The sequence below is a fragment of the Lygodium microphyllum genome, chromosome 1, assembly GCF_053477565.2.
Source record: "Lygodium microphyllum isolate KBCC chromosome 1, Lygodium_microphyllum_v1.1.10, whole genome shotgun sequence".
Lineage (NCBI taxonomy): Eukaryota > Viridiplantae > Streptophyta > Polypodiopsida > Schizaeales > Lygodiaceae > Lygodium > Lygodium microphyllum.
Genome location: NC_141135.1, coordinates 132,917,597 through 132,943,930, shown reverse-complemented (window position 1 = coordinate 132,943,930; position 26,334 = coordinate 132,917,597).

Here is a 26,334-nt window from a genome sequence, read left to right as displayed (position 1 = left end):
AATGTCTTTTACTTCATATGGATACCACATTTTGCACATGTGGCCAACGATTTGCATTAGTTAGTACAGAAGGGATAGAAATTCCAGTGGGATAGAAAGCACACCAAAGCCATGAGGAAACTAAAGAAATTACTGAAATTTACACTGACATTGAGGAAGGCTAATTATTTGAAGGAAAAGCCTATTATCATAAAAGTGGACACTAACCTGATTGATATTGGATGGGCGATTGGGCGAGATGACAAGGAAGGGAATAAATATGCAATTAGATTTGGTGCAAAAGAGTTGAATGAAAGGCAGAAGAGATACCCACAAGTGAAGTGGGAGCTATGGGGCATTGTGAATGTGATAAAGAGTACTTTATAGATGCTCATGTGGTTGTTGAAATGGATTGTTTGCCATTATTGTGGAGATGATTGCTAGTTGTGACACTCTAGATATTGCCATGGTAAGGGGGGGATTGCATATATAAAGACGCTAAATCCTAAATTGTAGCACATTCCAAGGAGAAATAATCCAGTTGTAGTAGACATGTTGTCGAAGGCATGCTTTGAGAATGGAGATGGGATGATGGATGATGAAGAAGAGGTGAAATTTATTATTGAAAATACATGTACTATTGAAAATACATGTAATTGTAGGTACAATACTCATTAATGTAGGGACAATGTTAAATACAAAAATCATATCAAATGAGCTAATAGGGATAGCTTTGAAAATAATGAAGAAAACAATAAATAAAGTGTGCACAGTGATGGATAAAGCTTCGAAAATAGAGCAAAAACACTTTAGGTGTTATGTTTCAGCTTTAGAAGTATTCATGGTAGACTTATACACAAGAAAATAGTTGAAAATAGGGTAGTATCTTAGCGCACTATCTAAGAGAGACCAATGCTTTAAAGAGGAGTAAATAACAATTAAATGAAGGGCATATGGGTTTTTTTTCTAAAAGATGGATATCTTTGGAAATATGCAAAGAAGAAGAAAGGGGCTCCATTACGAGTTATTGGTTATAGAGCTATGCAATTACAACAGGTAATGAAAAGTTTCATGAGTCTATGGGTTTCCATAGAGGTGTTTGGGGCACATTTGAGAAGATTAAGGAAAGGTATTGGTGGCAAGGAATGTATAATGATGTTTCACACTTTGTAGAACCTTGTGACACCTGTCAAATATATTCAATAACGAAACACAGGGACGAGTTATAGCCGACCTATCCCTTGTCTCTTTACTAGATTTGGTCACCATGCCTACAACACTTTGGCAAACAAGATACCTTGTACTTGCATGTGAGGATTGAAATAATTAGGTGGAAGGGGGAACTCTACATGCTAAGGAAACACATGCTCATGCAAATTTCTCTTGGAAGAGGCATTTTGCTACTATGGTTGTGTAGGAAAGATTATAGCTAATAGAGAGGAATTGGATGTAGATGAGGCTCATGTGTTCTTCTCTCAATTGGGGATGAAGCTTACATAAAATTCAATGTATAATCCAGAGGGTAATGGGAAGAGTGAGATGCACCATCCGCTTATCATCAAGGTGTTGGGTAAGTCATGTAGAGGCAAGGTAAAGGAGTAGTCATGGTTATTAGCATACGCATTATGGGTTGATCACACGACACAATGTGCAGTGACTAGGTATATCTCTACTAAATTGATGTATGGAAAAAAGCCTATCATGTCTATTGAAGAGGTGGCTATCACATGGAGTGTGTTACCTTGGAGAGAAGGGCTAAGTAGAGAAGAACTACTTGCTCTATGCATTCGACAATTAGAGAAAATACCAAAAGACATTGAGACGAGGGCAACAAGGTTTCACAATAAGAAAAGATTTGACGAGAAGCACAGATCAGGCCAAGGGCGATATAGGAAGGAGATTGACTGCTAGTAACAATTTTGATAATCACTATAGCACTATTTGGAAGGTCTCAAAATGCTGGTTTGGTTCATATTTGGTAAGACATGTGCATGATCATACTACCTATTCTCTCAACGAGTTAGATGGGATAGCACTGATGATTCCAATTGAAGGGGGGCAGATAAGAGTCTTCAAGAGACATGAGTCTAATGCATATGAGGTAGAGGGGTTGGATACATGTACTTCCCAAGACAGTGTTGAGAAGGATGATAAGGATGACATTGAGATGGATGAAGAAGGCTTTGAACCTATAGAAGCATAATAGTCTAGCACATGCCAGAGGATGTGTGGGTTTGGAGGGGTTAGATATCATATGATTTTATGTCTGTACTATGAAGGAAGATGAGATCTTTTAGCTCTAGGCATTCAGGGGTCTTTAGAATGACATGACAAGATAGGTTGTATGAGATCTAGAACCATTGTAGAGTCTTGATTCACTAGTTTAGTCCCAAGTAATAGGGTTAGACTCAAGAGGAGAAGGAAAGGCCAAGTAAGTTTGTAACCAAGAGTTAGAATGCATATGACCCTTGTGTAGGGGAATAAGTGGAGACTTATGAGACTTTATGGGAAAAGGATAGTGGAGAAAAGTGTGGAGAAGAGGGGTAGCAAATAGGCATGGAAAAATAGGTGCAAACTATCTTGGAAGAGCAACAACAAATGTGGAGAGAAAGGAGGGCAAAAACTCATGTAAATTGAAGCTTTTGGCAAGAAGGAAGAATGATGAATACTGTTGGAGCTTCAAGGTATTGGTTTGGGCATTCAACAAGTGTTGTTGTGGCTCTCATGAGCTTTGAAAAACATGGTAAAACAAGACACTCATGCTGAATATTGCTCTCCTGAGGTTTCAGCATGAATATTTAGATACAAGGATCAACGCTTGATGCGTATGCTTGTCTATATTAGGTACATGTTTGAACTATATGAAGAGCCCACTTTAGGGTGATTTTGGGGTGGCATAAAGGTGGTTATAACTATTATAAATAATAATAAAATGGGGCTAAAATCATGCATTGAGGTCCACACATGTATTTCATTGTTTTTTTTTCTTATCGTTGCTTACTCGATTGATGGTAGCTACTACATGAGACAAATTTCCTTGGATCGGATATGATTTTTGAAGCTTATGCGATTGCATAAAGCCTCTGTATAATAGAGAATTATTCTATTGTAGGTTTATCTATGAGTTCTTATCTTATAGCTTTTGAGCAATCGTCCCAATGTAAGATATTGCACTTGTACAATGAGTGTATGTACTAGACTTGCTTTGTTGTGCTTTGGATGAATAAGGGGCTTTGTGATAGCTTTTATCAGTGTTTCTCTATTCTCAATTGATTCGATCTTCTCTTTTCTTATTCTTCTCTCATCCTACTCTCTACATCCTTCTCTCTTAAAACCCCCTTTGTTAAGGTCATTGACAATATATATTGTCAAGCGCTTTCATGTAAACTGAAAAACCTCTAGACAAACATCAGATAGGTAGGATTTTTTAAGCTTAGCCATTTGTGTAACTGCTTATTTTGTTGTTTTACAACTGGATTTTTGGTGTTGTCTAGAGCAAGAATTGTTTGCGTCATTATTTTGGATTTCTTGAGCTTGAAAACTTAATAGCCTTGGTTGAGATTGCTATTTTCTAAGGACAATTTGGAGAAGGACTTTGATGATAGCTACGAGACATCCTAAAACAGGTATATTGCCTTGCTGATATTTTTGCACACCATGGTGACTATGAGTTCATGAGCACTTTAGATTGCACTTGTTGGATACACTGTACTCGGGGGCCGTCTCCTGAAAATTTTCAATTACTTCCATGCCGTGGGATGGGTTAATGCACTTTTTGCACCATCGTTGAGCACTAGCATGGCATGATGCCCGCTATAGCTATATGCAGTAAACCTTAGATGCATGCACACTAGAGAGAGCACCTTCATTGTGCATGCACCATTTCTTGCACACATGAGAGTTGGGATATTCATCACCAAATGGATGAGTGGGATAGGTGTTTGGGTGAATTTGAAGGTCGTGAAGGTTGTCTTCAACTATGAGGTGGGTTGTTTTACCTTGTCAACATCTTGAGGACCATTTTTTCATGAGTGATTGTGAGATTTTTGGGTGGGTGGAGTGGAGTACAATATTTCTTCTTTGTTGAGTGATGAGAGGCGAGGTTAAGAATCATAATTTAGCTGAGGAATTGTGTTTGCAAAATGTTATGATGCACGGGCACTTGTAGGCCAAGCTAGGCACAAATTTTTTTGAATGCATCCATATCTTTGTGTGTGGCATTGTTTGTATGATTGCATGGCGACTTCTGTCTTTGCACTACTTCTCAAATCATGTGTGATGGAGCACATAGTATATTTTTACCTTGTCAACATCTTGAGGACCATTTTTTCATGAGTGATTGTGAGATTTTTGGGTGGGTGGAGTGGAGTACAATATTTCTTCTTTGTTGAGTGATGAGAGGCGAGGTTAAGAATCATAATTTAGCCGAGGAATTGTGTTGCAAAATGTTATGATGCACGGGCACTTGTAGGCCAAGCTAGGCACAAATTTTTTTGAATGCATCCATATCTTTGTGTGTGGCATTGTTTGTATGATTGCATGGCGACTTCTGTCTTTGCACTACTTCTCAAATCATGTGTGATGGAGCACATAGTATATTTTTACCTTGTCAACATCTTGAGGACCATTTTTTCATGAGTGATTGTGAGATTTTTGGGTGGGTGGAGTGGAGTACAATATTTCTTCTTTGTTGAGTGATGAGAGGCGAGGTTAAGAATCATAATTTAGCCGAGGAATTGTGTTTGCAAAATGTTATGATGCACGGGCACTTGTAGGCCAAGCTAGGCACAAATTTTTTTGAATGCATCCATATCTTTGTGTGTGGCATTGTTTGTATGATTGCATGGCGACTTCTGTCTTTGCACTACTTCTCAAATCATGTGTGATGGAGCACATAGTATATTTTTAGAAGCATGGATTTGAATAGAACACACTGCACTTGATTAAGACCAAGTATGTCAAAGAGTCACTATGTTTTGAAAATATGGAGGAGGCTTGGAAGTTGTATGTCAGACGTGAAAATGTTTGATAAAAACTATGGGAGTAAAAGGTTTTCTTGGAGCAGTAAAATGTTTGAAAACATGGAGGAGGCAGTGCAGAGAAAATAAAAATTGGAGCTTGATGATGATTTGACATGCATATTCAAAGGGGGCAATGCTGAGAGACTAAAGATGAATGAGAGGTTTTGGAAAAAGGTAGAGAGTAATATGCTGACTGTATGTAATATTCCGACCGCAGCACAGATCATTGACCGCCAACCCATCTCAATTTGATAGCAGCCTTTCCTCAAAATGGAATTCCCCATTTCCCTAATAAGAAAGTACATGCCGCCAAAATCCACTTTCACCCTTTATCACTTAGTGATTGAACGCAGCAAGCGGTGGCCAACTTTCCGACAACAGCAAAAAAGAAAAGAAGAAAAAAGCTTTTAAGCTAACCCGTAGAAAAGCTTTAAGCTCTTAAAAAAACAGAAACACACCTGGTGTTGAGAGGTGGATGCCCTTAAAAGGGTTAGAGTAAGGGCCCTTCTCTTCATATGCTCAAGTTTTGGATGTGATGAGAGGAGGGTCACACTTAGGTTTTTGGAGCAAGTTGTTTAATTTTGAGGTATGAAAAATACGTGTGAGATTTCTTTTTCTTAAAAAATTAAGGTCTTTGCTTTATTAATTTGAAGTTGTAGACGCTCTACATTGTGTGCGTACTTAGTGTGTTTGAGGCTATAAGAGACTTCGAGGTTGTATTGTGGATTGGGTGGGCTGATGTTTTGGCCATGTATTATCAAAGTCTCTAGTCAAGTTTAGCACCCAAACAAAGTAATTCACTTTACTGGCACTCCTTGTCATCTCGTTTCAGGTTGTGTGAGAGGATTACCCTCAAACACTGCTTGCAAAACAATGCCCCAACATTATGTATGTGGTAGTGGATTAAGTCACATCATGTGCTTGGTGAATCTACTATTCTTTCCAAAGATTTGGACATGGCAATTGAGCTATTGATCGCTCACAGCAATTGGGTAATATGATTGAAGAGGAGAGAGAGCCTTGGAATGGCTTATGTGATACTCTAAAGTTGATTGATGTTGCGGCTATAATCTATGATGATTTTTGTAAGAACATCTCTAGAAAAATAGTCACATAGATTACTCACGGTGTCGGAGCATTTGCGGTCGAAAGTCTACGTTAGGGGTAAGAGACAGCAGGGTGAAGGGAGATTCAAGGAGTGGAGTAAACAGAAGAGAAGGGGTTGAAAGAAAGAGAAGATATGAAAGAATACTCACAGAAAGAAATAGAAGACGTAGAATAATACTCACAAAATTGAAGCTTGTCAGTTTATTTCTCCATTATGAGAAGACAAAGATCTTGTACACAAAAATGTACACAAAATAATACCTTCCTCTATGCTGCTTAGACCACCAATTTGATGCTTCCATTGGCTCCGAAAGGGGGGTAAAATATCAGTACACCTGTCCAGAATTCTACTAGATCACTCATTCTTTATCTCCCACTTCGGAGTGCTATTCACTCCTTGAAAACAATGATCGTGACGCACGCGATTTCGTCCATTTCTCTTTTTACATAAAATCCTCACAGATGACTGAAAGCTACATGCTTTCTTTTGCATGTCATCCTAATCTAGAAGTTGTCTACAGTTTTTGGATTTTTACAAGAGATAATATCTAAAATATCATAAATTGGCTATACTTGTCCAAAAAACTAATATGTTTGAACCATAGACACTAACACTAATGTCTAAAATGGCATTGGCTCTCTAGATCAATAAGAAAGCCGCACTTTAGAGTTTTCACATGGTATGTGCGTAGCGGCACGACATCCACCCCCTCTTAACCTGCACATCCTATGGCATGTGCCAAAGTCTTATGGATCCGCAGTGTCAAAAAAAGTATTCTCTGCCATGTCAATGTCTTCATCTTCTACCTCTTCTTCTTCTTCTTCTTCCATATTCTCATGTTCATGCTGAGTATCCAGCTCCTTCTCAATGACGAAGACTCCCTATGTTTAAAGAGTTTGATACGTTTTCCAGCCACTAGAATCCTTAGAGTTATCCTATCCATCTCATTTAATGCATAGGTAGGCATTGTCAAACCTGACCACATTTGGACCAAACCACAGCTTTGTCATCTTCCGACTAGCACTATGCTGATTTTCTAAACTACTGTCATAAACTAGCACCGAGTCTCCTTTTTGTATAGCTCGTGGCCGAAATCTGTGTCGCTTGTCAAACCTCTTATTGTTATTGATCCTTGCAGTCTTTAACTTTTTCATGGCTATCTCAATGTCTTCAGGCCTTCTTTCTAACTGTCTAATGTGTAGGACCATCAATTCTTCTCTATTCAAACCCTCTTCCCATGGTAGAATACTCCAAGTAGTAATAGTCTCCTCAATAGGCATGATTGGCTGTTGTTCATACATTAATTCAACACCCTGTAACTGCACTACGAGTGGTCCTATCAGCCCACAAAGTAAAGGGTCCTAACTGCACTATGAGTGGTCCTAACTGCACTATGAGTGGTCCTATCAACCCATAAAGTAAAGGGTAACATTCTTGGCCATTCTTTCATCCTGCCCTTGAATGACTTTGCTAATGCCTTAATGATAGGCTGATGACCTCTTTCACTTTTGCCATTTTCTTTAGGATTGTAGGCTAAAGTTAAAGCCGGCTTGATACCTAATCGTGAAAAGAAGTCACGAGCCTCATCCACATCCAATTCTCCTGTATCAGCAACCACTTTACCAACACAACCATACCTGCAAAAGACTTCTTCTAGTAAGAACCTACAAACTGCTTGAGTTGTCTTTGTACTAAGAAATCAACCTTCCACTTGATTTGTCAAGTCTTCTTGTGCAAGTACAAGATATCTCATATTCTATAAACCTGTAGGCATGGTAACCAAATCAACTACCCATTTGTATGCATAGACAATGGATAGGTCGGTTGCAACCCATCTCTATGCTTTACCATGGAATACATCTGACAGACATTGCATGATTTCACATCTTTATACATGTTTTGCCACCAATACTTCTCTTTGATCTTGGCAAATGTGCCCCAAACTCCTCTATGTCTAGCCCATAAGCTTTCATGAAACTCCTGCATCACCTGTTGTTGAGAAGCCCTATCTCCCAAAACACATATTGGAGCTCCTTTCTTTTTCTTTGCATGCTTCCATAAACATCTATCTTTTAAGAAAAACCCATAAGCTTTTCTTTTAATTCTTTTGAATTCAGCTTCAGACCATTTAGCCTTCTTTGTCATGAGGCTGAGATATTGACCTATTTTCAGCCAATCATTCTCATACAACTCTGTCAAAAATTGTGTTCTCATTGAAGAATAACACTGATGATGCTTTCTCTCTACTACCCATTTCTTCTTCATGGCTGTAAGCTCTTTTCTTACTACTGAAATCCCTGTTACAACAATTATATTTGTAGTAACAGCAGTTGCATACTCATTCCCTATTGTCATAAAGTCATTTTCAGCATCTATCACACCATCCTCTTCATCTTCCATCAACTTCTCTTCATCTTCAAACCTCGCTCGTGAAAGCATGTCAGCCATGGGGTTTTCTCTACTTGCAATATGCTGAAAATCAGGGTTAAGCGACTTTATATATGCAATCCATCGTATAATGGCAATATTAGGAGTTAAGCAATTTGCTATCATGCCCAATAGAGGTAGACAATCAATCCCTACCACTACATGAGCTCCCATAAAATACTCCCTATCACACTTAAGGGCTATCACTACATCCCAAGGCTATCTTTTGACTTGAGAATACCATCGTTGGAGTTCATTGAGGACCTTTGCTCCAAATCGAATGGCATATCTATTCCCATCAGCATTATCCTGACCCACTGCCCAACCAATGCCAATTGGGCTTGCATCCACAGTGAGAATAATAGGTTGCCCATTCATATAATTTGCTCTCTTTAGTGTTGGGGCTAAAATCAAGCTCTTTAACTTCTGAACTGCCTTCATATGCTATTTTCCCCACCAAAACTTTTATCCTTTTCTCAATAGCTAATATAGACTTTCAGCCACATGAGCAAAATGCGGAATCCATATCAAGTAAAAGACATATGCACCCAAAAATCTTCTTGCCTCAGATACATTCGAATATGTCTTCCGCATCCTGCTTATGGCATCAATCTTTATTGGTGAGGGCTTTCTTTTATATGGTCCACACATATGCCCAACAACCAATACTTCCTCTACTTTAAAAACTGATTTTTCTCCTAACAAAGTCAAATGCACTTCTTCAAGATGGCTCAAAATCCTGTCACAATCAGCAATATGATCAGCCACAAATCCTCTACATCCCTGATCATTTAGCTCTTCATTCTTCTCACGGACATCGCACCCTTTTATCGGCACATCATCAAGAAAGGGTAAGGTCAACTGAGGAATATATTCCCTCAAAACTATATGCATAGCATTCATCATATGTGCCATTGAATTGGTTGCCCCCTGTGGAAGTGTACACATCCTAACCAATCCTAGTGTTGTTTTCATGGTAGTGATATCCCAGTTTTCTAATGCAAGTTGGAACTGATCATATCCTAAATATAAATCTCCCAAAGAGTAAATTACCTTGCCTGCAAATGCTTTTGCAAATTCATCCACTATCGGGCCTGATCCAATATTCCTTATGGTGACTTTATTAACTGGTTGCAAATCTTGCATAAACCTAAAAGAACCATTCTTCTTTGGAACAATAAACCATCGATTTGAATATGGAGCTGAAGAGGGCTCCAAAATTCGCATCATGATCTTCTCGTTCAAAAGCTTCAGCAACTTAGGCAAATATGCCCGAGGTACTGGAATCGGCTTTAAATTCCATGGCACATGAGATACTGTAAAGATCACCATAGGTGCAACTATGGTCGGATCAACACATCCAATTTCATCTAGTTGAAATGCAAAGGCTTTCCCATGCCTTGCCAACATCTACAAGAAACAAGCTCTTTCTGTAAAAGAAAGCTTGTATCACCAATTTTCAGCTTCGTAAAGTTTCAGGTGTAAATTTGTGTCCCACACCATGTGGATCACGTAAACTAGGCTGTTGAGTCACTTTTTCAGCCGACCCATCACTTTCAGGTGGTAAAGGCAAAGCCACAGGCTTAACCTTCTTTGCAACTGTTTTGTACTTTGTATCCACCCTTGCTTCAGCCCTGTTTTGCAGCCCATAACATTCAAGCTTAGCACACTCTTGAATGACTTCATACATTTCTAAAGTGTCAACATAAATAACTTCTTTTTCTGCCATGCTTTTAGCATTAATTGTTGCAGAAATTTTAGCCATTGTATCAACATCAATTAGCCCTAAAATGCCTTCATTTGTAGCCATCAAACCATATGTCTTTAGCTCTTTTTCAGCCCATCCTACATATTTCTTTTTAGCTTTGCACATGGCTGAAACATTCTTAAAACTGCCAAGACTACATGCTGTCCATTCTTCCAATCCAGACACAAACACAATTTTCCCCTTTCTTAGAGGCGTAATTATCTTCCTAGAGGCACTGCCATAGCCTTCCCTTACAATAGTGCTATCTAAAAACCCTTAAAACTCTCGTGCATTATGTAGCATGGGATTATTCTGCAGCTTATCCCAATTGTGGAGATGATTCACACAAACAGTGAGAAACTGTACTGCCTTTGTATTATCTTTACTCTGAACCCGAGCATATGAAGAACCATCATCCAAGGCTTTTGTTTCTAGCCTTGATTCTAAAATATAGGGCTGCTCCAAAATCACTAGATAAGTACATGAATCTTGCACAAAAAAATGATATTCATTCCTAACATCTCCAATAGTCACGGGCACATTTGGACAAGCTGCATAAAGATCCCCTGATGAATTGTTTGCCGCCCGCATGTGCCATCCTGGATCTACATCAATTGGCCAACCTCCATTCTCATACAAACTGCATGCCATAACATTGATTTCAGAACCATGATCCAAGAGAGTTATGTAAGGTGTCTCTCTTTCTCCCACTTTAACAATTGTCTCTGTTGTAGCAGAGGCCAATGCGTTCGTGAATAATGACTATTTGGAATAAAATAAGCTTCTTCTTCTTCATGTGCTTGTTGATGGACATCCCTATTATACATAGCCTTTTCTCTATGCTTAGTGTTGTCCATAATACCATTTTTGGCCACAAGCTTGCTATCTATACTTCCATCTAATCCATTTCAGCATTAGCTTGTTCCAAAATAGCATTACATATATCATCATATTTCCTCTGAGGATGTTTCTCTATGTCTTTGTCAACCTACATCAATGCTTGCAAAACTTCACCATCAAACTATCTTTTTCGTTTCAGCATATCAATGATTGCATCATGAAATTCATGCTTTGCGATTCCAAGAACTTTGCCAAGTGTGAATTCTACTCTACTGCCAAGTATGCGATCTTCCAAGACTTTTTTAAGATTTGTGGCAGTCTCAAGATCTGATTGTAACATGTAACCAAGCTGCTTGCCCCTTTTCTTTCCTTCTTGTTTCTTCTGTTGAGATGCATCATCCATAACATGCTTAGGTATGGCTTTTCTAGTCTCTTTTTGTTGCTCCATTTTACTTCGTATTATGCATTTACATGGGCTTGAAGAGGAAGGACCAGCAGTGTCCTCATCTCTTCTTCTCTTTTCTTCCACAAGAGCTTCTTGATTATGAACCTCAGCCAAATAAGCATAGGGTGAAAATGAGTCCACTGGTGCACTCTATCCTGTTCTCGCTCGTATACTTTGACTTGCATCAGCCAATTCAGACTTTGCTGTTTTGCCCTTTTCCATGCAATCTAATGCTTGCATCCAAACACCAGATTTTGCTTCAGCCATGCTTCCTTTATGAGCTTCATCAGTCCTTTCAATTCTCAACCCATATGTGGCTGCATCTATGGCAGCAAATGCTATCCTTGCAACCATATCTTCCAACTTCTTTTGCATGCCACCATTTCCAAAATTCGGCTCTATTGGAAGACCAGTTTCTATTGCATGTATTTTTCCATCTTTCCTTTTTGCTTCCACTTCACGGTAAGCTGTAAAATCTTGCTTTTCATGTTGTAAACTGTCACACCAAATGCATCTTCTCTTGTATCCTTCTTTGTACAGTCTTTGGGCTGTTGTCCGAGCCTTCTCTTCTACCTTAACATCCAACTTTTTGACCTTTGCATAGATCTCTGTCAAATTCAACCTCAAATCATGCATGCCTTTGATTAATTCATCCATAGCATCACCTTTAAGAGCTAGACCAACAGGTATAGCTTGTTGTTTCACTATAGCAATTTTAGTCCCCTTCTGAGCACTGGCAATTGTGGTACCTATACCCCATCTTAATTTTATCTACTCTGTCTTTACCAACATATGCACTGCTTCAGTTACATTAGCCCAATCTGATTTCAGCCCTGTTTCAGAAGAGGCATCTTCTAAATGATCAGTTAGCTTCTCCGACAAGATAGGATCTGTAGCCTTCAGAAACAAATTAAATTTTCGACTCTCCAATGATTGCTACTCATCGGCATCCAATTGCACATATTGACTTTCAAATTCATGGAGCAAAGCTATAATAGCCAACCCTTTATTGGGCTTTTCAATCCAATCTATAAATGTCTTTTTAGTTACCAATCCTGCATCTTCCAAGAAAAACTCTTCTCTCAAAGCTTTCTTAAAAGCTGCCCAATTAGCATCTCTTCTATGTAACTCATCAATTTGATGGACCTAAAAACGGGCCGGCACTGGCTCATGCACTAGCCGGGCCTCGTCACTACGCACAAGACAACCCCTCAGCCTCGCGGCCAGGAGCGTCTATCGAAATCTCTGCCTTCCTCAACATTGCGTTTGTAATACGTTGTAGTCCAACTGATCCTAACCCAATATTACTCCTCAGAGGGAGTCCCTTTCACATAGCCAAAAGGCTCGAATCACATACACATGGGGTTCCTCCTACGGCTAAATGCCGTCAACCCTCTGCGACTCTCCTACACCTTGGGGATTGGCCCCTCGATGCGTCGCTCAACATATAAACATTTCACACAAAAATCCACTCAAGGTACCATTTAATCGTATACAAGAATATACCATTGTCCTTACTTCTCTTTTCCCTAGACCCCACGACTAGCCTATGGCTTAGGGTGCCGTGTCTCTCACTCAACGTGGGTCAATGTCCTAATGAAAACAATTGCTATGCATCCAGGGTTTTTGATACCTTTAAATATTTCCATGATTTATGCATAGTGTGGATGCCAAGTGCTCAAACAGTTATGGAATCATTATTGTGCACATGCGGAAAACATCCTTTTAATGACTTCCAACTACCGTTCTTATGCGGCGTTGCACAGACCTAGCACCAAGGGAACCCTCGTGCTACTAGGCTCTTATTTTAATTATTATCCGTCCTAAATGCTATGCATAGAAATCAACAACTTTTCCATCATTTTACTCCACATTTAGACATATTTCGACTACTCTACCCTTCCCCCGTTTAAATATTGCATTGTTGTATGGATTTATAGGGCATTTTGCTATCATTTTATGTATAAAAAGCGGGAAAAATCACACTAGAACAAGAAGGTGGGGTTGAACTGAGGCAAATCCTCATGCTTCAGTCCCCACAAACATTCACAAACATTGCTCTTATTTATCATTAATTTTCCGCACCCAAAATGCAATTTTCTCCTATTTTTAGTGATTTTTCTCCATTTTCCTTGTATTTTCCCTTATTTTTTGCATTATTTTATTATTAAAAATTCAAAATAGGCTATGGCCTGTGGCCCTTAGTTTATTCTTGCAGAAAAAATGAAAATTTAGTTGGTGTTCCTATTCATTTTTCCATTTTTATGCCCAAAAACATCATTTTCCCATGATTTTCCATATTTTACGTGTTTTAGTGTATTATTTTGAACCACAAGATGCATATTTTTCTAATTTTCTGATTATGACCAGCAAGTCCTCATGGAAAACATCAACATAAACAATTTTTAGCCCACATGAACAACATTTTATCAATCAAAAGCCATGAAATCTCAAATTTCCTTTGAAATTTTTGAATTACCGCTTATTTGCGTGTTTCGGGTTTCGTGTCCATGGCTGCAAATTTGGAAATCAGTAGCAATTCATGTCCAGCACAATCACAAATCACCATTTCCAGCCCGTGGAGCAATCCGATCCATGCCGGACAAGCCTCCATAATTCTTTCTTCTTCCTTCTTCTTCCCACATGAACTTGCCTTTAGAAGAGAGAGAGAGGGAGGAGAGAGAAAGAATGAAATCAGAGATATTCAAAGAGGGCATCATTGCGCAAGCGAAGGGCGGCGATAGAGTCAGGGTTCAGAGGGGAATCAATGCCCAATGTCGATTTGGGGGGTTGCTCACAGCCTCCATCCTCCATCTCCCAAGATCATGGCGCAAAAATCGGTGCTTGTTTCTCACGCCTTCTTCTCACCCATCACGTTTTTTTCCATCCACATTTCATGTGACATAAAATTTGGGCCCCAAAGGTCACTTGCCCACTTGACCAAATTTTGTCCACCTCTTCGTATCTTGACTGGTTTCTTGGCCATTTCCCCGCCATTTCCCTGTCCGGACTCGGAATTGAGCTCTGAAAAATCCTGGGCATCCGGCTTGGCATCCCGCATTGGTCAGTAACTCTTGCCAACCCACACGACTGTCTAAAAAATTATGAAAAATCACCAAGTGTCTCTCAGGCGCCTTTAAAGCACTTTGACGCTTAAAATCGTCCTAGATCGAGCCGCCGCCTTTGACATTGAATATTTTTCCCTTGATATTCATAATTTTTAGCTATTTTTAAGCACTTCCCGTCACCTAAATTCCGCTCTCATTGGCGACCACGGGATAGGGCGACTCAGCCCGTCGAATCCACGAACATATCTGCACATAAACAACCAAAGAAGCATCAAACTGATACAAAACAATTATATAATAAAACTCAGCACAATGCGTCCCCTACCCCTGGACAGAACCAAGGCATGACATCCACAAGGAGTAGGCCTAGCATCAACTAATAGAAGATCCGAAGTGAGTCACTAACCAGCTGCTCCAACACAGCCAAACTAAATAACCTATCAAAGAGGTTGCCCTAAGTGGTAGTCTGCACTACTTACCAACTAAAGACAACGCAACTAGGAGCTCCTACAAGGCGAGGACTCCTATAGCCTGATCAAAGAGCATTTTCTTTCAGTACATTTCTTCTTTTAGGGTTTGTATTGGATGAACATACTTAGGCATGTAAAAAGGAGGGAGCTGAGCGTAGTGACCCAAGGAGAACAGGGCATCGGCCTCAGGACCTGTCTCGGCACCCAAGGACCTACCAAGCCCTCGTAAGGCGACACTTAATCCTTTTCTAATGCTCACTTTTATTTTTGCTCCAACCTTCCTTGTTTTGTCTTCATTTTTTGTTTTTGTTTTTTTTTTTTCCAGCAAGAAGCCACCCCTAGGAAGACAAGGTATCGGCCCCAGGAACCTACCAGGCCTTCGCAAGGCAATGATCAACTGCTTATATATTTCCATTTCTTTTCGTTTCTTTGATAGGGGTTAGAACCCCTTTTTACACACCTTCGTATTTATATTCATATTTTAGGATGTTCAGGATTTCTTGGCATCATCATTATTATCTTTCGGCAGGCTTCTCTAACTGCCTCACTACTAACAAGAACTCCTAGAACGGCTGCCTAGCAGGCTAGCAGGACAGGGCCACTAGGACTTCCTTCTAAAATAGGTCTTTCAATGTCTAACAATGTCTTTACAGGAGGCAATGACTACTCCGACCTCCCTCAAACATACTTAGCCTAATCCTGGGACTTCATGCCTTGGTTGCCGGTCCCCAACAAAAAATGTGTCCCCTCGACAAGTACAAATACACATATAACAGGAAAGAAAGGTACTCGTAAAGGAGAGGTATCACCTGGATTGGCCACAAGAAGCTTCCCTCGATGCCGTGACAAAGGCTCCCTCCAAGCTTGCCTTCAAACCTGTCTAGCACAGCACTTAAAACAAAAACCCAATTAAATGCACCTGCACTAGACAGGCAAATGGCCCTCTTGGCCTAACGAAATCAAACAATACTACATGATATCCTCCTGGAAACAACTATGATAGACATCAAAGCATACAATTCCCAGGGAAATAGGGCTTGTAGCCCTAAACTAGGTGCATTAAATTATGACCCATCCCTCCTGCGTATATTGCAAGAGGTGTTCGCATCACATGTCGTCTAATCAGTCTATGGGTCCCAGATAATAAAGGGAGATGAGTCTCGCTTACCCTCTGCATCACCCAAATCAACCATCGTCTGCCAAAGAGGGCATGTTCAGAAAACATACCCCACAAACGACCAGGTCCTGTCTCAGCATCAATAAATATATCGGGACAAGGGCCACAATTAAAGAAGAGGTCTTCTTCATACGCAAAATTAGCCAAAGAATCGGCAAACTGATTCCAATTCCATGGAATCAGCTGAAAAGACACTCTATCGAATTCGTCTAGCAGGGTTATGGCAGTATGATGGTACATACAAAGGATGGGGTTTTGTACCATGTACGTCCCATTGAGTTGATTTAAAACCAACCGAGAGTCCCCTTTCACCAATAACTGATGGATACCACCATTCTTTGCAATATTCAAACCCATAATCAGGGCTTTATATTTTGCCATATTATTGGTAAAATTCACCCCGAGATAAGCAGCTAACTTCATGACAATGCGTCGTCGGGGGTCTCGAATGACAACTCCTACACTTCCTTTTTTGCATACACCCCTGTACGCCCCATCAAAGTACAAGGTGTACGTCCATAAAGGGTTTACATATCCTGCCATCCTGAACTCTACTCGTAATTATGATAATCGGAATTCAGCATATTCAATGGGTGGATTGTAGGATCCATCCCTCCATCGTCATTGAATTCAATAGGGATGCTCGTCAAAAGTTGTAGGCAGTGATGGCAGAAGACCTTGATCTCCCAAATAAATGTCCCGCCTTCTTGCTCAATCACCTTGTATCCTTTGCTCCACCAAATGAGCTTTCCCTGATGATACCTTTGTTCCAAATATGGGTGTTCTAAATAAGGGATCAAACGACCTATCAACCTCTATCAGGATTTCCTTGCAGATGTTTGATCGATCTCGCCTAGACCTGCAAGGCAGTCATAACATTAGTGCAATCAGAAATAATAAGGTTTAATCTTATTAAGATTAACCTTATTTTTAAATTCTATCCCTTCAAGGTCAGCTAACAAGACTGTGGATTTATTCTTTCCTATTCTAACGATTCTATAGGGCCCATCCCATTTGGGCTCTAGCTTGCCTGGAAATAATTCACGTCGTGCATCATAATACAGAACAAGCTGTCCTTTCTTGAAGGTATATTTCTTGGCTTTGAGGTCGTGTAGCTGCTTCATTCGGCGCTTCGCCACTTCTTGGTACAATAAGCTCTGCAACTTAAGCTCATCTAAATGTGCCAGTGTCGTCAAGCACTCATAAAGTGCGTCTTCATCGCTCAAAGAATGATTGATGGCAAACCGAATAGTTGGCAGCTCAATTTCTAAAGGCAAGACACACTCCTCCCCATATACTAACTTGAATGGGGTATAGCCAGTGGCTTGTTTGAAGGTCGTATTATAGGCCCACACAGCCACATATAACTTTTTATCCCAATCCCGTTTCTTTTCCGACACAATTTTGGACAGGATGCCCACAAGCTGCTTGTTGGTGCTTTCAACTTGCCCATTGGCTTGCGGATTATATGGGGTTGTCTTATTATGCTTAATTTGCCACCTCTCTATCAAACCTTTAATTACCTTATTCAGGAAATGGGTTCCGCGGTTCGATACTAATTCTTTCGGTGGACCAAAACGGCATATTATCTGCTCTAAAAGGAAACTAGCCGTTTCTTTAGCATCATCTTTCCTTGTTGCACGTGCTTCTGACCACTTTGTGAAGTAGTCAGTTGCTACAATGATATACCTCTTTTGTGTAGTCGACGACGGAGTAATAGGACCCACAAAGTCTATTCCCCACTTCTCAAATGGAAGTATCGCCATAATAGGGGTGAGTGGTCGTTTCCTATTCTCTCGACTATCATGTCGTTGACAAATATCGCATTTCTTAACATACGCAAATGCATCCTGGAAGATGGCAGGCCACGAATAACTTGCTCTTAAAGCCTTTTGTGCTGTAAGCTGTCCAGCAAAATGGCCACCACAAGCAGAATCATGGCACTCTTCCAAAATGAATGGCACCTCGTTAGGCATCACACATCGGCGATAGATGTCATCAACCCCTTGCCGATATAATGTACCTGCGATCAAAGCAAACTTTAACGCTTGCTGCTTAATTTTCCTTCTCTCAGCTTTAGATAATTCGGAACCCGCCTCTCCTGTTGATAAATAATGCGTTATTGTAGCATACCAGGAGGGAATAGATGCCGTATCTATTTTAAATAACGACTCCATGTCACTACCTTCAGCCACAGATTCTTTTGGCTCCCCAAAGTCCACAAGACATTCCACGATGCCTTGCAACCTTGGTGGCTTACTCCTGATTTCATAATCAAATTCCTGCAAAGTGATCAACCACTTCGCTAGACGATCAGGCGGCTGTAGCTTATTCATCAATAATCGAAGTCCCTCCGCCTTCGTATAAAGCACGACTTTCTCATAGAGAATATAATGCCTGAATTTCTTGGTCCCAAAGACCATCGCTAGACACAATTTCTCCATGTAGGTATAATTGATTTCGGATACCCCCAGCTTCCGACTAGCAAAAGCAATCGGGTGGTACCACTTCTCTTCCCAAATTTGGGCTAAACAGCAGCTGATACTATACATAGTGGCTGCTGAAAATATATAAAACACCTCACCTCTTTTAGGTGCTTTTAAAACAGGCGCTCTTGCTAGCTCTTGTTTCGCATCCTCGAATGCTACCTTACAAGGGTCACCCCATACAAACGAACAACTAAAGGACAATAAATTTGTAAGCGGCAACATTCTTTCTGCCAAGGCGTTGATGAATCTACGGTAGTAACCAACTGAAGACAGAAAGCTATGAACTTCCTTCGGAGTGCGTGGTGGACCCATGGCAACTATAACTTTAACCTTCTCGGGGTCTGTCGCAATTCCGACCGAACTGACCACATGACCCAGCAATAGCCCATAAGGTACTCCAAAAACACACTTCTGTGGGTTTAAGGCGATGCAAAATTGTCTATAGCGCTCAAAGCATTTTCTTAGAATGATCAACTGCCTCTCTCTCATGATGGCGGCCCCTAAGTCATCAATAAACACCTTCAACTCTTCAGGGGATATGTCACCGAATGTCTTATCTGCTGTTCGTTGCCACGAACCAGGCGCATTGCATAAACCAAAGGCCATCACATGGCACGCAAAAGTACCAAATACAGTGATGAAAGTTGTTTTCAACTTGTCCTCTTCTGCAATTGCCATTTGGTTGTATCCTGCAAAGCAATCCATAAACGAATATATCTCCCTACCCGCTAATTGATCCAAAATCTGGTCAATAAATGGCAACGAGTAGTAGTCCTTGACTGTCTGCTTATTCAGCTCCCTAAAGTCTACACATAAATGGATTTGATTATTCTTCTTCTTTCTAATCACAACTGGCGAACACCATTCTGTGTGTTGCACATGAAAAATCAAACCCGCTTTTCGAAGCTTCTGTAACTCTTCAAACAGCCCGTCCCTCAGTTCAAAAGGCATGCGCCTTACTTTCTGCCGTACAGGACGACTGCCCTCTTTCAACGGAATTGTATGAACAGCAAGACTAGGAGGAATTCCTCTCAACTCATCATAACTCCAGGAAAAGATATCACGGAATTCCTGGATCAAGGCCACATAGTCCTCCCTTTCTGCTGTGCTGAGCATAGAACCTAATTTGATTGGCCGCGAATCATCAGGCATACCAAGGTCTAGCTCGATAACATCTGCATCTCTTATACGCTCTTGGCCCTCTATCGGCTCATTCAAAGTGATTTGATAGATGTCTTCCGTGGTGGATCCCTCTTTGGACTCATCAGTCGATGATGTCTCACTGGTAGATAAATCTTCTAATGTCTCCAATTCTGTAGAAGATAGAGGAGCTCTCTCACTCTGGGGGGACTCAGGATAAGCATCAACCACCACACGCTGGGCACCTCTGCCGAATATTAGCCGACCGGCGGGTATATCCACTTGGCAGTCCGCTTGCAAGATCCAAGGTCGTCCGAGTAATACTTGGTAACTTGGACGGCCTGCAAAACGAATCACCCTAAAGTCCAATAGGCATTCTACATTTGCAACAGTGATATGGACCTTAGTAATGCAGCCTTCCGGCTGTCTCAAACTATCATCTGCCATTTTGAGAATTGTGGAGGTATCTTTCTGGATCGCAAGACCCAACCTTTCCATCAGTTCAGAACTCATAATGTTAATAGATGATCCCGTGTCGACAATGGCATAGTCTACTAATATCCCATCGACATAGGCTGCAACCCTTGGGCAATGCTTCTCAGCATGCTCGAACCAATCATCACCAACTCGCGCAATACCCAAAGGTTCTACGATATAACCGGTACGTAGGATCTTTCTAAATTCCTTGCGTACTCCTGGGGAAAGCTTAATAAGCTGTAAAAGATTGACATCCGGCTTGACTTCGCAAAGAGAGCTCGCTAAATCGAATTCATGATAGTTTAATAGAGCTCGCTTTTCACGCCAAACCATCTGCTCTTTAGGTCGTTGAACTGGCTTCAATGCCTCCTTTTTAACTTTCACCTTCTTCTTTGGTGGTTCCTTATCGGCTTTACTTTCTACGGACTTCAAAGGTCCCCCTTCCATGGCAGGATCCAAAACTTGCGTTCCTTTGTCGCCTTGTTTAGGGTTTCCGTCGACAGGCTTATCCTTGTCGGCTTCTCTACCCTTTTGACCTCTTGTAAGAACAGCACGCAGATTAGAGGTTTCAGCATCATTAACGCGTATAGCCTCAATCAAACTAACCCCACTACCACTAGGTAGCTCCTCCACTGTAGTCTTTGGTCGTTGAAGTATTTGTTTAGGCCCATCTTCTCGCTGGGAATCATTTCCTTGGGCACGATGATTAACAGGCCCTGGCTGCCGACTACCACGCTGGAGGGAACTGATCTTACTCCAGCAAGTAGCTGCTAAATGGCTGGATTTTCCACAAATGTCGCACTTAACATTTGGGCAATTTCTTGGATAGTGTTGCCCACCACACCATTTGCAACTAAACCTCAAAGGTGCACCCTCCTCTGGGTATCTACTTCCTATCAAATTTTGTTGTTTTTTAAGGAAGTTGACATCAACGGCTATTTGTCGATATTGCTCCGTAATCATGTCGGTATAATGCTTCATCATGTCCTTAACCTCGCCAAGAACATTGGAAGCACTCGATTCATAGCCTTGGTCATTACCATGTCGTTCCATCGGCCTAACAATTCGATTAGGCACTGCTTGTTGAGCCACAGGCATGGTGTTAGAATTGATCGCCTGGCCTCCACCATTTGGAGCCATTTGACTGCCCGTAGGCATAGACATGCTAGGGGGAGCTGGTAATAAAGGGACATTCTGCATCATGTTCCCTCTCCCATTAGGGTTAGCCATTGCTATCCCTTGGCCACTACTGCCATTGGCCATTGCCATATTATTTCCCAATACTAAACCCATGTTCGAATTGCCTCGAGAAGCATAGGCTGCTTGTAGTCGGGATTCCACCTCTTGTGCTCGTGTAATGGCAGTATCTATATCCCCCAAGGGGACACTACTTAACTGCAATTGGATATTAAAGTCCAAACCATGTAGGAAATATTGCAATTGGGCAGCTGCGGGGATGGGAATAGAGGTGTCTAACTTACGGAAAACCTCTTTTATTTTCTTTGCATAAGCACGAATATCCTCGTGTGGTTCCTGGCGGGTCACGTTGAGTACACGCAACCAATATTGCCCACCCCTTTCAGGGGCAAACTCCCTTCTAAAAGCTCCATAAAATGCGTCAATGTTCAATATGGTTCCGGCTTCTAAACCATGATACCATATAGCGGCTCTTCCTTTGAGAGTCATACTGAAGAACATCATTAAATGTCCTTCTTGGATGCGACAGTTAAACATCAGATTTTGAAACTCCCTAATGTGGAGTTCCACATCTTTCTCAACTAGCCCATTAAAAATGGGTAGCGGGTAACCTAGAGCCGGTAAATCCGTCGTTCCTGCTGGAATTGCAATAGGCTGTGCCATGACGAGGATTGAATTTGCACTAGGAATAAGGGACAGTGGGGTTACACCTCCCGTACTTGACGTGGACTGGCTTATAGAAGGAAGGGGAGCACTAGAGCTTCCACCTTCTCCTAACTTACTGCTTGTGGTCCCAAGACCACTAGATCCACTCGCTCGTAAGGGTTCAGTGCCGCTATGCTTAGGGGAATATCTCCTAAAAATTTCAGCACGTCGCCTAGCTCTTTCGGCTCTTTCTTGCTTTTGGATTTCTGCTAGATGATGCTTATCAATAAATAACGGATCAATCTCAGTATCCTTTGGCATAAACTGCTAGTTGGTCCATAAAAAACCAGGATTCGAGGACCACCACTTTTAAGCAGCTCCCAGCAGACGCACCACTGATGGACCTAAAAACGGGCCGGCACTGGCTCATGCACTAGCCGGGCCTCGTCACTACGCACAAGACAACCCCTCAGCCTCGCGGCCAGGAGCGTCTATCGAAATCTCTGCCTTCCTCAACATTGCGTTTGTAATACGTTGTAGTCCAACTGATCCTAACCCAATATTACTCCTCAGAGGGAGTCCCTTTCACATAGCCAAAAGGCTCGAATCACATACACATGGGGTTCCTCCTACGGCTAAATGCCGTCAACCCTCTGTGACTCTCCTACACCTTGGGGATTGGCCCCTCGATGCGTCGCTCAACATATAAACATTTCGCACAAAAATCCACTCAAGGTACCATTTAATCGTATACAGGAATATACCATTGTCCTTACTTCTCTTTTCCCTAGACCCCACGACTAGCCTATGGCTTAGGGTGCCGTGTCTCTCACTCAACGTGGGTCAATGTCCTAATGAAAACAATTGCTGTGCATCCAGGGTTTCTGATACCTTTAAATATTTCCATGATTTATGCATAGTGTGGATGCCAAGTGCTCAAACAGTTATGGAATCATTATTGTGCACATGCGGAAAACATCCTTTTAATGACTTCCAACTACCGTTCTTATGCGGTGTTGCACAGACCTAGCACCAAGGGAACCCTCGTGCTACTAGGCTCTTATTTTAATTATTATCCGTCCTAAATGCTATGCATAGAAATCAACAACTTTTCCATCATTTTACTCCACATTTAGACTACTCTACCCTTCCCCCGTTTAAATATTGCATCGTTGTATGGATTTATAGGGCATTTTACTATCATTTTATGTATAAAAAGCGGGAAAAACCACACTAGAACAAGAAGGTGGGGTTGAACTGAGGCAAATCCTCATGCTTCAGTCCCCACAAACATTCACAAACATTGCTCTTATTTATCATTAATTTTCCGCACCCAAAATGCATTTTTCTCCTATTTTTAGTGATTTTCTCCATTTTCCTTGTATTTTTCCTTATTTTTTGCATTATTTTATTACTAAAAATTCAAAATAGGTTATGGGTTGTAGCCCTTAGTTGGTGTTCCTATTCATTTTTCCATTTTTATGCCCAAAAACATCATTTTTCCATGATTTTCCATATTTTACGTGTTTTAGTGTATTATTTTGAACCACAAGATGCATATTTTTCTGATTTTCTGATTATGACCAGCAAGTCCTCATGGAAAACATCAACATAAACAATTTTTAGCCCACATGAACAACATTTTATCAATCAAAAGCCATGAAATCTCAAATTTCCTTTGAAATTTTTGAATTACCGCTTATTTACGTGTTTCGGGTTTCGTGTCCATGGCTGCAAATTTGGAAATCAGCAGCACTTCATGTCCAGCACAATCACAAATCACCATTTCTAGCCCGTGGAGCAATCCGATCCATGCCGGACAAGCCTTCATAATTCTTTCTTCTTCCTTCTTCTTCCCATATGAACTTGCCTTTAGAAGAGAGAGAGAGGGAGGAGAGAGAAAGACTGAAATCAGAGATCTTCAAAGAGGGCATTATTGCGCGAGTGAAGGGCGGCGATAGAGTCAGGGTTCAGAGGGGAATCAATGCCCAATGTCGATTGGGGGGGTTGCTCACAGCCTCCATCCTCCATCTCCCAAGATCATGGCGCAAAAATCGGCGCCTGTTTCTCACGCCTTCTTCTCACCCATCACGTTTTTTTCCATCCACATTTCATGTGGCATAAAATTTGGGCCCCAAAGGTCACTTGCCCACTTGACCAAATTTTGTCCACCTCTTCGTATCTTGACCGGTTTCTTGGCCATTTCCCCGTCCGGACTCGGAATTGAGATCTGAAAAATCTTGGGCGTCCGGCTTGGCATCCCGCATTGGTCAGTAACTCTTGCCAACCCGCACGACTATCTAAAAAATTATGAAAAATCACCAAGTGTCGCTCGGGCGCCTTTAAAGCACTTTGACGCTTAAAATCGTCCTAGATCGAGTCGCCGCCTTTGACATTGAATATTTTTCCCTTGATATTCATAATTTTTAGCTATTTTTAAGCACTTCCCGTCACCTAAATTCCGCTCTCACAATTTGATCATGCAAAGCATGCATGGCCAAACGAGAGAAATACCGACTCCATGCACACTCCAGTATCCCATGAAACAACATATTTTCTTCATATAGCCAGATGAAGGCCGAAATATTTTGACCTTTAAACTGCTTCAATTCTTATCCCACTGCATGCAATGCATTCACGGCTAAGGAATCAATTCTTTTTGCTTCCTGCCAAGTTTACATCTATTGTTTTAACAACAACTATTGTTGTTGTTGTTGCAACAATAGAGCAATCATTTGTTGTAAAGTATCACCACTACTTGAAGCTTTAGAATCTCCCATCTTTACACACCTCTGCTGTGCTGACTTTCACGTCGGGTTCACCACTATCAGAGCGTTTGCGATCGAAAGTCTACTGTGGGGGTAAGAGACAGCAAGATGAAGGGAGATTTAAGGAGTGGAGTAAACAGAAGAGAAGGGGTTGAAAGAAAGAGAAGATATGACAGAATACTCGCAGAAAGAAATAGAAGACGCAGAATAATACTCACAGAATTGAAGCCTGTCAGTTTATTTCTCCATTATGAGAAGACAAAGATCTTGTACACAAAAACGTACACAAAATAATACCTTCGTCTATGCTGCTCAGACCGCCAATCTGATGCTTCCATTGGCTTTGCAAGGGGGTAAACACTACAAGATATAGGACTTATGTCGACATTAAAAGTGATGAAAATGTTCATAAAGAAAATTTCCCTGTCGTCGTCGCAAAAAGCATCATTATTGGTGACGCCATAGAATAGTTGGTATCAGCGTCGTTATCAACGTTGCTATTTGCATCAGTATCAGTGTCGCAAATAGCGACATTGATACCGATGTAAATAACGACGCTGATAATGACGCTTTGCGACACTAATAGCGACACGTGTAGTAAATTTGTGACGCTAATAGCGATGGTAACATGGAAATTTTTTTGTGGCAGGGCAGCTAGCACTATGTGCTTTATTTGGGCCATACAAAATAGCTTTAGTAATATGTACAATGCTCGTGTAAATAAAGGCAAAGTGTACTTAAATCATAACACTGATACATGAAATAAATACATGATCGCATAATGAAAGCGACCGGTACAATCATGGCAAGATACTACTACTACATAGAAAATGTATGCATAGATCATGTGACAAAAAAAAAAGGATATATGAGCTCCAGGGATCAAGGGGGGCGAGCTATAGAACCTCACCATCTGAAACCTCATCCCGCCAGAAAGGAGCATCGAATATATTTTGCAAAAAAAGAAACAACTACACATCAGTCCACCGTACAATAATGGATTCTAATTAAACATAGTAACTACAGACAAGAAAGATGAGTAACTTACAGGGCCACCGCGTCCATACTATCGGTCGATCAATGCAGTAAGACTGAGCCTCTCTACATATCGAGTCTCAAGGCCGGTGGGATGGCGATTTGTAATTGAGTACTACAAAGAAAACAAAATACAATTGTTAGAAACACGATTGTCAGTACAAAGGATATTGCAAAAAAATAAGCAAGCAAAATAAAAGAAAAACTTACAAAGTCCTCCACATATGTCCTGTGGCCGCCACTCCCAAGATGATGGACCACTCAGGCCTCTAGTCGTTGTGCCCTCGCCGCCTTGCGTTGC